This window comes from Myotis davidii, unplaced genomic scaffold (genome assembly GCF_000327345.1).
Source record: "Myotis davidii unplaced genomic scaffold, ASM32734v1 scaffold327, whole genome shotgun sequence".
Lineage (NCBI taxonomy): Eukaryota > Metazoa > Chordata > Mammalia > Chiroptera > Vespertilionidae > Myotis > Myotis davidii.
In genome coordinates, this window is record NW_006298628.1 from 1,022,563 (window position 1) to 1,038,825 (window position 16,263).

Genomic DNA, 16,263 nt, shown 5'->3' on the forward strand with positions numbered 1-16,263 from the left:
CAGCCCCCACCCCTACCCTCCTCCCCGCCTCTCCCTCTCTCCCAGTTCTGTCTGTTGGGATCCCTAATTCCCAGAACTCCTTCACCTGGACACCTGCACAGAGGCAGCCCAGCTCAAGAGACGTCTCCTACACGGCAAAGCCCCTCCCAGGACCCTGATGGTCATGGCGGCCCCACTCGTCCTCCTCCCTCTCCTAATGACACAGCAGCCGCTTTGGGGGTCAAAGAGAAGCCAAACTGGGCTGGGATCCTCCTGGGGAGTCTGGGTTTTGTCCTTGGGGCAGTTTGGGTGACGTCCTGCCCGAGGGTACTCCCCCAGTCACTCCGCCTCTCTCTAGGGCAGTGGTTCTCAACCTTCCTAAGGCCACGACCCTTTAATACAGTTCCTCATATTGTGGCAACCGCCAACCATAAAATTATTTTCGTTGCTACTTCATCACTGTCATGTTGCTACTGTGATGAATCGTCATGTAAATATCTGATATGCAGGATGTATTTAGGCGACCCCTGTGAAAGGGTCGTTCGACCCCCAAAGGGGTCGCGACCCACAGGTTGAGAACCGCTGCTCTAGGGTTTCCTTGTAAGGCTCCTCCTCCTCTGCAGGTGTTCACATCCGTTTGCTTATCCATCACCTTTCGCCCACCTAGAAAGTTAGGAACCAGATGGAGCGTGACATTGTCTCTCTTCTCTGCTGCTTCCCCAGCACCCACAAGTGTCTGGCTTATCCCTGACGTGCAATAAACTTGCTGAATGAACGAACGAACGAACGAACAAAGTGACTAGCGACACTCTGATGGCCTCTTGTTTCCCACACATGGTGGAAGGTAGGGCGTCTCCTACCTTCTCCTCCTGGAGGACTTCTCACATCTACCCCTGAGCCCCTGGCAGACACTGTCTAAGCCAACAGCAACTCCATCTGCCTGCTCGTTCAGGCCACAGCGCCAGCCGTCCTTGGCTCCTGCCTCCTTTCCCTCCAAGGCACCGGCAAATCCTCTGGGTCCCCCTTCAAGGCGCACCCTGACTGACCACCTCCCATGGCCTGGATGGCCTCCCCCCGCTGCTTGCCACCCTCGCTGCACAGCTGGAGTAGGATCCAAAGGTGCCGCCAGTTTCCACAAGCCCCACGGCGCTGGCCCTGGTTCCCACCAGGATCTCACTGCGTTCTCTCTCTGCTTCGCTCACTCTGTTCCAGCCGCCCACCTCCCACAGGGCCCGCCCTCCAGCTTCACCCGCTCACACAGGTCATCCGCAAGGCCTCCCCTGACCGCCCCATCCAGGCAGGGCCTTCCTCGAGTCCTGTTTCTTTCTAGCACTTTCCAGGCTTCCGAGAGCCCTTCACAGCCTTGGCTTATTGTGTTATCGCCTCTAAGATGTGAGCTCCGAAAGGGCAAGGGCTCTGTCGCCTTAAGGGCTGCAGGGCCTGGGGCAGGGCTGGTGCATGGCGGGTGGTCATAGGTGTTTGTTGGCTGGAACTGGATGGGACTGGAGGAGCGATCCCAGAGGGGGGAGGTCCCTCGCCAGGGGGAGGCGTGGGGTTCTGAGCTCCGTCAGAGAGTTTTGGTCAAGTGCACCAGGGCCCTCCCTGACTCCTCTGCATGCGGCCCCCACCGTCCTAGTGCTCTGGGCCTCGAACCCTGGGCTGGGCCGTGTGACTCAGGTGGGCCAGGAGGATGTGAACAGAGGGCTGTGCCTTCCGCGGCTTCTGCCTCTGCTCCGGGACGGGAACGTGCCCCGGCCACCTGTGGGTGAGGGGAGACCCGTGGGCCTGTGGGGAGAGCATTCTGGGCTGAGGGAGCAGACGGGGCCAAGCACCTGGTGTGCTTCGGAGGGAGTCAAGGGCCGTGACTGCGGCCCCGGGAGGGAGGGGGTGGTTGCAGGGGCCGCAGGGGCCACAGGGGCCACAGGGGCGGGTTATGGAAGCCTGGGCTCTTCTCCTGGGCCAGTGAGCAGCGGGGCCGGGCAGGACCTGACTCGGGTAGTGAAGGGGTCTCTGTGGCTGGTGGAGAATAAGTGCCCGGCCGGGCAGAAGCCGGGAGCCCCGGCCACGGGATGTTGCAATAATGAGACGGGGTGCCCACCCCCCCAGCCTCTCCCGCCTCCGGCCCTGGCACCCGCCGTTCCCGTCCCCCTTGCAAACTCCTTCTTCACAGAGACCTTCCTGGGAGCGTCTCCCCTTCACCCCATGGAAGGTCTTCTCTCTTCCTCTCCCTGCCCGTCCGTTCCCCTCCCAGCCGCAGGGCTCCCCGTAATCATGGACCCGCCCTGTGTTTACTGTCTGCTGTTTGACGTCCATCTCCACTGGGCTCAGGGCCCCTCTCCAGCCACGCTCCGGACAGGCTGCCTGGACTCCAGTCCCTGTGCGTTCAGACCCGAGTGAACTGGAAAGCGAGTGAGCCACCCGGCCTCAGTTTCCTCCTCGCGAAAGTGGTGGTCACTTCAAGGGCGAGACCCCACGAGATGGCCAACAGCAAGCATGGAGCTCGGGGCCGGGCATGCCGGGCAGTGAGTCAGCGGCCACACCAGCCACGGAGAGAAGGTGGTGTCAGAAGAGGCGAGAAGCACGTGGTCTCCGTGACTTCACACTTGGCAGGCTGTGCCAGCAGCGCTCCAGGTACGAGGCCGCCCGCCCGGTGAGGCAGGTTTGAAACTGCCTCTTGGGCTCAGGAACACGGGCGTGTATGGCATTTGTTGGTGGTGGTTGCTTAGCATCCCAACCCCCATGGGAGGGGCCGAATCCCTAGACGGCAGGAGTGGAAGTGGAAGGGGCCAGTCTCGCTCTCCCAGACCCGCGGAGGGCTCGGCGGCCACTCAGCCTGGGCCCATGCCTCCCAGGACTCTGACCCTGACCAGGGCCACAGAGCAGCGGTGACCATTGAGACGGCTCCTCTGGTGTGTGTGTGGGGGGAGGGTAGGGGGGGCTGCTGGGGCAGCTGGGGGCAGCTGGGCCGTGATGTCAGCAGGCCCGTCCCCGCTAGTCCCTGCCTGTGGTCCCGCCTCCCAGCTTTCAGGGTCCTTGCCCCATTGATGAGCCTGGTTCTCTAGCCTACCCCGTGATTCTGTGGGCCACCCATGACCCTTCCAGAAAATTCCTCCCTGGCCGTAGTCAACCAGAGTTGTTTTCTGTTATGTGTAACCAGGAACTCTGAGTCCTCTACCCTCCCAAACAGGACTGAGCACCGAGCCCCAGAAAACCCCGGCTGGCACCCTCGGCCCCACCCTCCACGCTACCAGGGGCACAAGGCCTCCCTGGGCTGAGTCAGCCTGTACTCAGGGACCCAGAGAGCAGGTAGAAGGTGTGGCAGCTGCTTCTGCCAACGCCCTGGGCTTCCTTCCTAGAACGCACCGTCCCCCGCCCCCTCCCCCCGGCTCTGCCCCAACCCAGATGGCACCGAGGTCGTCCCCAGGAATAGGAATAGGCAGGGCTGTTCCAGAGGAAACGGAGAGAAGCAGGAGGAGCTGAGCCTGGAATGCTGGGCTCAACGTTGAGGTCTTTGCCTCAGTAAAAACAGTGAGCACAGGAGGGGGCTCTCCCCCCCCCACCCCCCCCACCGTCTGGGCTGGAGAGCGGGCACCGCAGAGCACAGGCAGGAGAGGGCCTGCCTCCCGGCTGAGGGTATGCAGTTGCCACCCTCTCAGAATCCCCTCCCTGTGTGTACATGTCACGCAGACTTGGCCGTGTGGCTCCTCTGGGCAGAGAGGGTCTGAGCCGGCCCCTCCCCCAAGTTTCCTACAGAAATGTCTGAGAGAGGGGTCTGGGGCCAGAAAGGATGATACAGTAAACAGGAGGCTGGGTGGCCCACGGGCCCTCTTCGTGAATGCTGGCAGGTGTGGGCACCAGCAGGGTGGACGCTGGCATGGACAAGGAGGCCAGAGGCCATCTTTACGGATCCCAGCAGGGATCCTGAGAGTGACCAAGCTCAGGAGCCCTCTCCCTCCTGACAGCACGAGCTGGAACGCCAGGGAGCAAGGGAGGCAAACCCAGAATGGCCGAGGGAACCCTGAGTTCTCTGAGAGAAGGTTCCCACACCACCCAACAGGGGCAATTCAGTTACAGTCTGTTAGGGAAACTGTCCACACATCTGACACTGCGGCCTGTGAAGCCTGTACCTGCCACAGAGGCACCCACCCCAAGGAGCCCCGCCACCAGCATTGCCCGAGAGAATGAAGGGCGGTGGGTCGTCCTGAGGCCTGGAGAGCTTTCGGGAGAGCGGTGGGTGAGCCATTACCAGGACTCTGAAGTCATGGGAAAGCCTGGCCTCGTTAGGCACTTCCCGTGTGCCTGGCACCATGCTCAACACTAAATAGAGTGTTTCTGAACTGGGTGAAAAGTGTTCCCATTCAGCAGATGAGGAAACGGAGGCACAGAGGTATTGCATAGGGGCGCCAGGATGCACTGGGCGGGTTTCCCACGGGATGGCTCACGTGGCGGTGGATGCAAAGATAGGCTCCTCGGGTAAACTAGAGTACTGTTCTGGGGCTTGAAGCCCGAAGGTAACGTTGGGAAAGATGGGAGGTTTGGGAAAGACGATATTAATTAAAGTGCTGGTTCTCGGAGGGGACTCTGGCGGGAGTTGCGCGCCCTCTGGTGGACACGAGGAGAATGGCAGCTCAGGGGCTCTGCCCAGCTCCACCGATGCCCATGAATGGAAAGGGTGGGCAGAGCTCAGAGACCATGCCCAGAGGGGCCACATGTGGTGGGGAAGGAGCATTCTATCAGGAGAGAGAGAGAAGGAAGGAAATGGACCTTCGCTGAGCACTGATCATATGCTTAGAAAAGACACGGAAAACAATGCGATTCACTTTAAAAACGGGCAAAGATACACAGGCACATGCAAACCAAAAGGAAACTGAGGGCATGGCTGAAAGATCAAAGTTAAATTTTTTAAAAAAAGTTAAAATTCAACTCAGGAAGAATTATATGGGACAGAGCAGATCTCTAATCTCTTTTGATCTTAATCTTCTTCAAGACCCCAGAAGACAAAACGCATACCAAATAACATAAAAACATGTACATCAAGAAACTGAAGCCAGCCAGCGTGGCTCACTGGTTGAGTGTTGACCTATGAACCAGGAGGTCATGGTTTGATTCCTGGTCAAGGCATATGCCTGGGTTGTGAGCTCAATCCCCAGCAGAGGGCATGCAGGAGGCAGCCGATTAACGACTCTTAATGATGTTTCTAACTCTCTCTCCCTCTCCGAAATATATATATGTGTGTGTGTATATATATTCATTTTTAAGAAAGAAAGTGAAAAGACAACCCACAGAATGGGAGAAAATATTTGTAAATCATAGCTGATCAGGGACTTGTATCAGAGTATGTAAAAAAAAAATCTTACAACTCAACAATAAAAAGACAACCAATTTTTAAAATGGGTAAAGGATTTGTGTAGACATTTCTCTAAAGAAGATATACATATGGCCACTCAGCACATGAAAGGATGCTCGACATCACTCGTCACCAGGGAAATTCAGAACCACATGAAACATCTTTATTCTATTGCCCTTTGCTCTGGAGAGAGGCACTGTCTCTGACTTCCAAGTAGGTTTACAATTGTTAGTATGGAAAATAATACAATCTTATATAACAAAAGGCTAATATGCAAATTGTCCCCTTGACTGGGAGTTTAACCAGGGGGTGGGGCTGGCTGGCCAACCCCCCAGGCCCCCCCCCCCGCCCAGCCTGATTGGGGTGCGCTGGCCGGACCCCACTCATGCATGAATTCGTGCATTGGGCCTCTAGTAATTAATAAAAAACAACACAAGAATAAGCTCTGTGTTTCGCGTACTCACAACTGTAAACCTATGTTTGTTCCACCCTGCATATACACATACATGTACATACATACATATATAAAAAATAGAGGCCCGGTGCACAAAAATTTGTGCGCTCATGTGGCAGGGGACTCAGCCTGGCCTGTGCCCTCTTGCAGTCTGCGACCCCTCAGGGGATGACCCCCTGCTGGCTTAGGCCCTCTCCCTGGGGATTGGCCCTAAGCTGGCAGTCAGACATTCCTCTAGCAGTCTGGGAGCCCTCGGGGAGGGGCCCCTGACTGAAAGCATGGGGTTTGTTTCGCTTCTATAATTGCAATATTGTTTCTTAGAGTGCAAGCTCAGAGCCCAGCAGCGGCAGGCAGAGAACCTTGGCTTCCTCCTTCACTGGAGCAAGCAAGCCTCCTGTTCGCTTCAGCTGCCTGGCTACCGGCTACCATCTTGGTTGGCAGTTAATTTGCATATCTTGCTGATTAGTCCATGGGAAGGGTAGCGAAGTTATGGTTAATTACCATGTTTGTCTATTATTAGATAGGATTAAAGTCAATGTGGTGAAATGTTAACCATTGGTAAAGGGTATATGTTCTTGCAATTTTTATGTAAGTTTAAAAGTACATCAAAACCAAAAGCTATTCCCCTGCACCCACAAAAAGCTAACACATAAATAAAAGAGCTCATTAAATGCCCAGAGTAATAAATGAAACTTGTGGCTGCCTCCCCAACGAGACTTTTACTTCTTCCTTGCTAATGGGTCCTGATTTCAGCCCTATTAGACTTTTTAACCTACACAGTGCAATACTTTGATTTTAAAAATAAAAAGAATAAGAGGGCCCCCACAACCAGAAAAAGTGGGTGCTGTTGAGAGAATGTGTGAATGAATCAGTGAATAGGTAGTGAGTGAAGGGACAAAGCAGGTGAGTGATGTTGTGTTTTCTTTCTTTTTAAAAAAAAAATATTTTTATTGCTTTCAGAGAGGAAGGAAGAGGGAGAGAGAGAAACATCCATGATGAGGGAGAATCATTGATCTGCTGCCCCTCACTGGGGATCGAGCCCACAACCCAGGCATATGCCCCTGACCGGAATCGGAATTGAACCTGGGACCTTTCAGTTCACAGGCCGATGCTCTATCCACTGAGCCAAACTGGCCAGGGCTGATGTGTTTTCCTATCCAATCCCACAGCACCTCGATGTCGGTCCACTCAGGTGAGGAAGGACAGATGACTCTGTGTACAGCCGGCAGCTGGGTTGGCCAAAGTGCGTTTTCTTCCCTCTTTCAGGTCAGGCCAGGCGGACCCCTGCTTGCTGCTTCCTCCTCTCTGCAGGGTTCTTACTGCATCCTGGGCAGAAAGGCGCCCTGGCATGCCGGGTGACAGCGCCAGGCTGGCCACCAGGGGGCCCAGATCTAGCCCAGGCCTGTTTCCAGCTGCTCCTGTGACTACTGGTGAGCATTTCCCTTTCTTGGGCCGGGTTTTCCACATTTGCTTCTTAAGCAGTTTGGTCAAATTAGTGGTTCTCCAACTTCGGCCGCCATTTAAACCAACTGGGGACCTTTTAGAAGCTCCAGGGCCCAGGCTGCACCCCAGAGCGACCACTCAGACTCTTTAGGGTGGGACCCCAGGTGTCACGGGTTTTCACTTTTACCTTTTATATTTTTAATTATGTTTTTATTAATTTTTAGAGAGAGAGGAAGGGAGAGGGATAGAGAGCAATATGGATGAGAGAGAAACATCGATTGGCTCCCTCCTGCACACCCCCTACTGGAGGTGGAGCCTGCAACCAGGAATTGAACTGGTGACCTTTTGGTTCCTGGGTCGATGCTCAACCACTGAGCACACAGGCCGGGCAGGTTGTTTGTTTTCTTTAAATCCTCAGGCAAGGATGTGTTTCTATTGAGTTTTAGAGAGAGAGGAAGGGAGAGGGAGAGGGAGAGAAACATCAATTGGCCGCCCCCCACACCCCAACCGAGGATCGAACCCGCAACCCAGGTATGTGTCCTGACTTGGATTTGAACTCGCAACCTTCTGGTGTATGAGACAACGCTCCAACCAATGAGCCACCGGGCCAAGGCCACCTGTTTTAAAGTCTTCCCAGGCGATCCCAATGCTCGCTTATATGAGAACCTGTGGGTCATGCTTTCCATGTTTCCCTCCAGCATCACGCTGTTGAGGCCCACCCTGATGCCCGTCCATTGCCCTGTCGTCTGTGACTGGAGGGTTAAATGAAAGGTGAGAATCAGCCCTCCCCCTGCTGTCCCCCCCACCCCCCTCACCACTACCTGTGGGTTCCTGTCCTCAGCCTGCCTTTGGGGCAGCAGCCTGCTCAGGACTTAGCCCAGCTCCAACCACCCTTCATTTGCACCTCCTGCTCCAACCCCTGCCTCCTCCGTTATGTTTGAAATCCGTCTTCCCAGGTATGGGTTGGGGGCCTCTTGCTTTTTCCTCACAGCTGCTGATGGGGGGCCTGGGAGGAAAGGGAGATAGAATTGGGGAGGTGGGGGAGCCTATTCAGTTCGAGATACTAAGCATTTGTTTTTTCTTATCCCCGAGGCAGCAGCTGTTAACCTTTTCCAAGGAGGGCTGACCCCCCGGGGTCTGGCAGGGTGTGGGTGCCCTTGGGTGAGCTCTATGAGTCTGCACTGTCTCCCAGTGGACACAGCCTGAGGAGGGAGGTGGGAGCCTTGAATTCCCATCCCTCCTTCCACTTGCTCCATCCTGTGCAAGTCCAACAACACACCTGCGCATAGTTTCCCCATCTATAAAATAGGCCAGCACCTGCTCTCTCACTGGGCCAATGAGAGCACGCGATTCACGCTGATTCAGATGCTCTGAGGCTACGTGCTGTTTGGTTGGTAGCTCGTGCAGACGTGTGAGCGTGGGGGTGGGCTTGCTGACCGGAGTACAGAGCAGACCCACGGCGGAACCCCAACAGGAGGTGAGGGGGAAGCTCGCAGGTGAGTTTGGAAGTCCTGTTTCCTACATGGGCCTCCAGGATTGGGGAGGGGCCGAGGAAGAGGGGTACTGGGGTGACGCTGCAGCCATAAGGCCCGTGGCCCTCCCCCACTGCCAATGGTGTAGTCAAGAGCAGAGCAAGCAGACCAGGGGTCTTTTCGGGGTAAACAAGTATCAAAGCTGCAACGAAGAGCAGCAGTGGTCGCTGGTGCTCACCACCCACCAGGGGAGGTTGTTTCTTGTTTTTGTTTTTTTTAAATATATTTTTATTGATTCTTTACAGAGAGGAAGAGAGAGAGATAGAGAGTTAGAAACATTGATCAGCTGCCTCCTGCACATCCCCTACTGGGGATGTGCCCGCAACCCAGTTGTCTCAGTTTTTTTAAATGCATTTGCGTGTTTTTAATTAAATCTTTATTGTTGAAAATAGTACATGTCCCCTTCCCCACCCCCCACTGACCCCTTCTAGCCCGCTCCCACCCCCTATCCCAGGCCTTCACCACCCTATTGTCTGTGTACGTGGGTTATGCATATATGCATGCAAGTTCTTTGGTTGATCTCTTCCCACCTAGCCTGCCCCCCCCCCCCGCCCCAGGCCCACCACCCTATTGTCTGTGTCCGTGGGTTATGCATATATGCATGCAAGTTCTTTGGTTGATCTCTTCCCACCCACTCACCCTCCCTCCCCTGCCTTTCCTCTGAGATTCTGCAGTCTGTTGCATGCTTCAATGTCTCTGGATCTATTTTGTTCATCAATTTATTAGATTCCACATATGAGTGAGGTCATGTGATACTTCTTACTCTGATCGGCTTATCTCACTTAGCATAATGCTCTCCACGTCCCTCCAAGCTGTCTCAAAGGGTAAGAGACCCTTCTTTTTTACAGCTGCATAGTGTTTTATAGTGTAAATGTCCCACAGCTTTTTTATCCACTCATGTACTGATGGGCACTTGGGCTGTTTCCAGATCTTAGCTATTGTAAACTGTGCTATGAACATAGGGGTGCATACATTCTTTCTGATTGGTGTTTTGGGTTTCTTATATTCCTAGAAGTGGGATCACTGGGTCAAATGGCAGTTCCATATTTAATTTTTTGAGGAAAACTCCGTATGTTTTCCATAATGGCCACACAGTCTGCATTCCCACCAGCAGTGCACTAGGGTTCCCCCTTCTCCACATCCTCACCAGCACTTGTCATTTATTGATTTGTTGATGGTAGCCATTCTGACACATGTGAGGTGATGCCGCATTGTCATTTTGATTTGCATCTCTCTGATGATCAGTGACCTTGAGCATTTTTTCGTCTCTTGGCCATCTGTATGTCCACTTTGGAGAAGTGTCTGTTAATTGGACTGTTTGTTTTCCTTTTGTTAAGTGTATGAGTTTCTTATATATTATGGGTATTAACCCTTTATCAGATGTATCATTGCAAATATGTCCTCCCTTTTCATTTTGTTGGTTTCTTTTGCTGTGCGGCTTTTTGTTTTGATGTAGTCCATTTATTTTCTTAGTTTTCTTTGCCTTAGGAGATGTATCTGTAAACATGTTGCTATGAGAGATGTCTGAGATTTTGCTGCCTATGGTTTCTTCTAGGATTTTTATGGTTTCACAACTTACATTTAAGTCTTTTATCCACCTTGAGTTTATTCGTGTATGGTCTAAGTTGGTGGTCTAGCTTCATTTTTTTTGCGTGTATCCGCCCAATTTTCCCACATCATTTATTGAGTCTTTACTCCATTCTATATGCTCGTCTCCTTTGTCAAATATTGAGTGTAATGGCTTGGGTTGTTTCTGGGGTCTCTGTTCCGTTCCATTGACTTATATGCCAGTACTAGGCTGTTGTTTTTTTTGTTTGTTTTTCAGGCTGTTTTGATTACGGTGTCTTTGTAGTATAACTTGGTATCTGGTGTTGTGATTCTTCCAACTTTGTTCTTAAGGTTGATGTGGCTACTCAGGGTCTTTTTGGTTCCATGTACATTTTCGGAGAATTTGTTCTAGATATGTGAAATACGCTGTGTTTTAATAGGGATTACATTGAATCTGTAGATTGTTTTAACTTTCAGCCTCAAATTTGTAAATTGGAAGAATGTGTTATTTTAGTTATATTTTTGACAGGGAGGTTTCTGTTTGTAAAACAAAAACACCTCCCTCGCCCCACCCCCCACCTCCGCCCATTACAAAATGCAAGTCTGATTATGATGACAGCCCCTTGCTGTAAACTGTCTAATGGCTTGGGGGTTGTTCTAAAATAGACAAAAACCTTTCATCGAGACCAGGACTGTCCAATAAAAATACTATGTAAACCACATTTTAAAAAGTAAAAACTGGTGAAGTTCATTTTAACCTATTTACTTGACCCATCTATCAAATCCTAGTATTTTATACCTAGAGCGTATCTCATTTCATGTGGCCAGTGGCTACCCATGCGACAGCACAGGGCAGCCCTCCCATGGCCTGGCTGCTGCCTGCACCCTCAGTCCCTGCAGCCACCATCGCTCCCCCACGGATTCCTGGGAAGCTCTTCTCTCTTCCTTCTGGATCTAAAGCTGACTCATCCTTCAGATGTCAGGTCAATGCCCGGCCTTCAGCTTCTTTTCTAGACGCCCCCATCCCGTGTTTTTCTCACCACGCCCACAACTGTACTTTCCCGTGTACTTAAGACCACTCTCCCGCCAGCTGGTAACTCCAGGACAGGGACCATTGCAGGCTTTTGTTGTTTTAACATCACTCCCCAGGCTTAGCATCTTGCAGAGTAGGCTTTCAACCTACTGTGGGGCGGAGACTAAGTATGGTGTAATGTTCGTTGCTTTTTCTGCTCTCTGGGAACGGCTCCTTATAAAGGGACTCCTCCGTGTACCTCTGCTAGAGAACCCGAGACACAAAGCACTCAGTGCTGAAAATGTTTAAGTAGAAATTTAAGCACAAAGCTGGTAAATATTTCTTCCCCAGATTACGCACCCCTTAAAAATACTCAGCTCCTTCTCATGATTTGGGCTGTAAGGAAAATTACTCTTCAAGCTTGAAAGTAATTATTGCCCTTCGGTGACATTTTTCCCTTGAGAAGCTGCGGAGGAGGAAGGGGAGATCACTGTCCCTGTTTAACTGGCAGATCTGAGCGCCAAACGTGGAGGTGCTGCCGTTTCTCCTTCCTGTTAACACTTTTCCAGGGGAACAGCAAGCTCAAACCCAGTTGCCCAATGGATCCAGCTGATACCAAACTTGATGACCCCCATCTAGGTGAGGCTCCAGCCCCTCGACCATGTTGCAAAGCCAAACCCCTCCACCTTGTCACTATTGTTCCTTCTCAGGACAGTAAATTTGAACACTCCCTCTACACCACTGCCCCCAAACATGGTTGAATTATCCATTTCTCAGGGCCTATCTCTCTCTCTCTCTCTCTCTCTCACCTTGAAGTCTCGTCGTGTGTGTGTGTGTGTGTGTGTGTGTGTGTGTGTGTGTGTACGTGTGCGGTAGGAATCACTCGGGAGCCTCAGGCTACACATTCCCTTGCAGCTTTCCAAAAACCCAACCTAGTGCAAACAACTCTCGTGATGTACAAGGGCGATGTATTTAAATATCAATAGTATATTTCAAATCCTAGCCTGCCTCCAAACTGCAAGCTTTTTGTTTGTGGGTTTAACAGGCATACATCCCAGAGCCTGCCCAGCACCTCCCGAAAAACCTCAGATAATGAAAAGATTATAGCTGCCGACACAAGCTCCATATCTACTTATTCAGTTCTTGAGATTTTCTATGCTACAAAATTAATAATGTTGAACGGCTTTAAAATGAGAATTTTCTTTTACAAATGAATTTGCAGGTGATCTAGAGCTGGTGCTTCAAGTCAGAATTCAGAGCCCCAAAGAAAATGACTTCATTGAAGTTGACTGAACAAAGAGCTGCTATCAAAACCAACTAAAAGTGAGTTGCTGTGAACTGGAGATTAATCTAGCATATGAAATAGATCATCCCTCACCACCGAATTCCCAATAGCTCAGTGTTAACAGGCATTACATGAATACTTCTCTCACCCAACTGTCCAAAAAGCAGAAATTTTAAATACTGTGGGTACAGAAATGGTACTTTTTCATTCATGAATATGAGTGAATCTGACCTGAACCTGCAGTTTGCCCATTACCCATGGACCTTTTTAAAAGTTATTTCATGTTTTAAATTTGTTGTCACTCTGGCGAGATGACTGATTTGGGAAATAAATTCAAAGGCAAGCTCTCTACCTGCTCAGGCCAAGGCAACGGTGGGAGCCTCCATAGGCCTCACAGAAGCACCTCTGCACTGAACATACTCACCTAAGCCATGTTTTTAAGACAGCATGGCCCGACACAAGCCATCCTACAGTGCTATGTTCCCGAGGATGTGATATGGGTGTCAGGGGTCAATTCCCATGTGCCACCTCCATAACATATTTTCAATTTTTAAAACTTTGAGGGAAGAGAGGGTTAGAAACACCAATGATGAGAATCATTGATCGGCTGCCTCCTGCATGCCCCCTACTGGGGGATTGAGCCTGAAACCGGGGCATATACCCTGACCGGGAATCAAACCATGACCTCTGGATTCATGGGTCAACGCTCAATCACTGAGCCACATGGGCCAGGCTGATTTTGTTTTGAAATAGTGAGGACAATTTAGTTAGGCAGGGCTCAGGGTTGGTGATGTTGATAGCCTGGAACCATCATTTGTGCAAATGTGAGATTTTAGGTTGTTTTTTAGTGAATATAGGATAATCAATTGAAAAAATTAATGTTGGGAGGAAAGCTCACACTATCCTAGTAGCAGAACATTAATAGGTTTTACCTCGTGCAGCGGTTCTCAACCTGTGGGTCGCGACCCCTTTGTCGGTCAATCGACCCTTGCACAGGGGTCGCTCGCCTAAGACCATCCTGCATATCAGATATTTACATGACGATTCATAACAGTAGCAACATCACAGTTATGAAGTAGCAATGAAGATAATTTTATGGTTGGGTCACAACGTGAGGGACTGTATTTAAAGGGCCAGAAGGTTGAGAACCACTGGCCTAGTGGTTGGTTACAGTAAGATAACAAGGGCAGCAATTTAATTATCACAAGGATCAGAAAATAGCCATTCCAAGTTGTTAAACACAGCCTGCACCAATATATATATTTAAAAAATGTATTTTCTATGAAAAACTTAAACAGTCCTAAGGCTGCAGATTAATACAAAAAATTCGAGGTGCTTTAGGAGTAATTATAGTTTCACTTCATCCACAGGCTGTGAAAACTAATTTGAGTAAGATGCAAGTCCACTGAAAACTTTCTCATTTTAAGATTTTTAAGACACTGAAATGAACCAAGTACCAGAATGCTGTCTTTAAAGTTTCAGGACATATTTAGGGTAAAACATAGAATGATCTAGAATTCTTGGTCTCCCACACACTGTTAATTTACAACAGGGTGCCTGGCAGCTCCTAACTCGCCCTTTTACACCCCTCCGAGCTGAAGCCCAGGGAGGAGCGCCTGGCCATCAGAAGTCCTGAACTCACCCCAGGGGGATCCCCGTCTCACCTGGGGAGCGTGTTTGGGAGCAAGAGGGCCACTGCTAATCAACATTTCACATGTCATGGCGCCCCCACTAGGAGGAGAACAAGACCAAAGGCAGCAGGTTCTCTGAGGTGACAACCTAAGCAGAACAAAGGGGAGGCCCAGCTTTCCTTCCTGGAATGGCGTAACCTGAGAAGAGCTTCCTGGAAGCTGCTTTAACAGCAGAACAAAAGCATCCGCCCCCTCGCTGACATCCCATTTCTAGCTTTTAAAAAACGTTAAGTCCCTACATTTGGCACTCAAGGAACTGTACCTTTTAAATCTGCCACACCGGAGGGCTCATTTCACAAAAGACACTGTGAATACATCTATTTTATTAGGCACTACCTACACCAAAACCTGTCCCTTTTTAACTTGAAATTTTATTAAGAAATATCGTACAAACAGAAGCACCCAGGGTACAGCCGGAAGAAACCATGCACTCAATTCCATGTATTTAACAGCGTGGGCTGGCCTGCACAGAAATAGCAGCGAGTGGAAGTGTTCTTCTGCAGCTTGCTTTCCTGACCAGTCATCCACGTTCACACCTGTAGCTGTAGTTCAGGCTGACTTGTGTGGAATTCCACTGTAGAATATATCACAATACTTATCGAGTGGATTATTAATGGACATTTGGGGGCCTTTCCAGGTTTCTGTTGTTTTTTCCCTTTTCTTCCTACTACAAATGACACTGTTATAACATTCTAAGTCCACCTCCTGGCACACATGTGTAAAGAGTTTCTCTAAGGTATGTATTTAGGGGGTTGGAAGAGCCACAAGAGAAATTATGACACAGCCAGTGTCAACCTGTCTCCCATTTTTTCTGAATATTCTTAAACCTGTTGACAACTGATCGATTTGGGATGGCTGAGAGGAAGAGAAAGATTAACTATGAAACGCTCAAACGGCATTGCTAAAATAGGCACTAAAAATCTGATACAATGAAAACCATTTCTCAGCATTGATTTACTTGAAACTACTGCTAGGTCTCCGATGTTTCAAAATGCAGGAGTGAGACAGCAAGATTCACAACCTGTGGTAAACTATCATATATTATAAAAAACCACACATGCAGGCTTACATCCCCCCTAAGCCCACTTCCCCACAAAACACCACTCGGAAGAGTAATGGTTAACAGTCGTAGCTCCTGTAGAGGAAGAACAGAGGGACAGGAGAAGGAAAACATGGATCACTAAACACTACTACTGATGTATTGTTTGGAATTTTTAAAAATTTTTATTTTTCTACCGTTGCTTTTTTTGAACCATGTACAAGCACTATGATTGTGATACAAATTTTTTTAAAAAAGTAGTCAGCTGGGGTTCTTTGACACAAAAAAACTAAAAATCAGTCTGAACTCAAACTTGTAAATCCGAATGAAGTCCCATTCCACAGAAAGTGTGAACAATTCTCAAGTGTATTTCCTGTTTCATGCACTTAAGAAAAAAAATGTTTAAAAACATTCACACAGCTTATCTACAATGCATTTTTAAAAGCACAGAATGGATGCAAGCCCAAAAAACTTCTAACCTAGGTTGTGTTTTAACATCTCTAGGAACTTAATCGGAAGGTGGCTGAACCCTGCGCGTATGTGGAGACACGAACATACTACCTGCAGCAAAGTGATGCTAAAAGGAGAGGACAGAAACACCTAAGGTGGGCGATATGCCTAGTTTATTATAAGCTCAAGGTAAGAACGTATTTCAATTCGAACTAAAAAAATAAATATATTGTGATTTGTTTAAAAATAAAAAGTCTTAACAAAAGGGGTAGATCAATACAATGTACAAGAGTCTCTGCAGTTGGGAGGATGCCAGAGCAGGAGACTCAATTCCCAGGGCAATTTAAAAAAAAAAAGAGGCACAACAAAAAGTAAGCTATCAGAGTAATACTATAGGTGACTGATCAATTAAAAGTTCACCCATTTATTTTAATCAACGGTTTAAAACCTTTTCTTTTAGAGACATATGCTGAAATATTTACA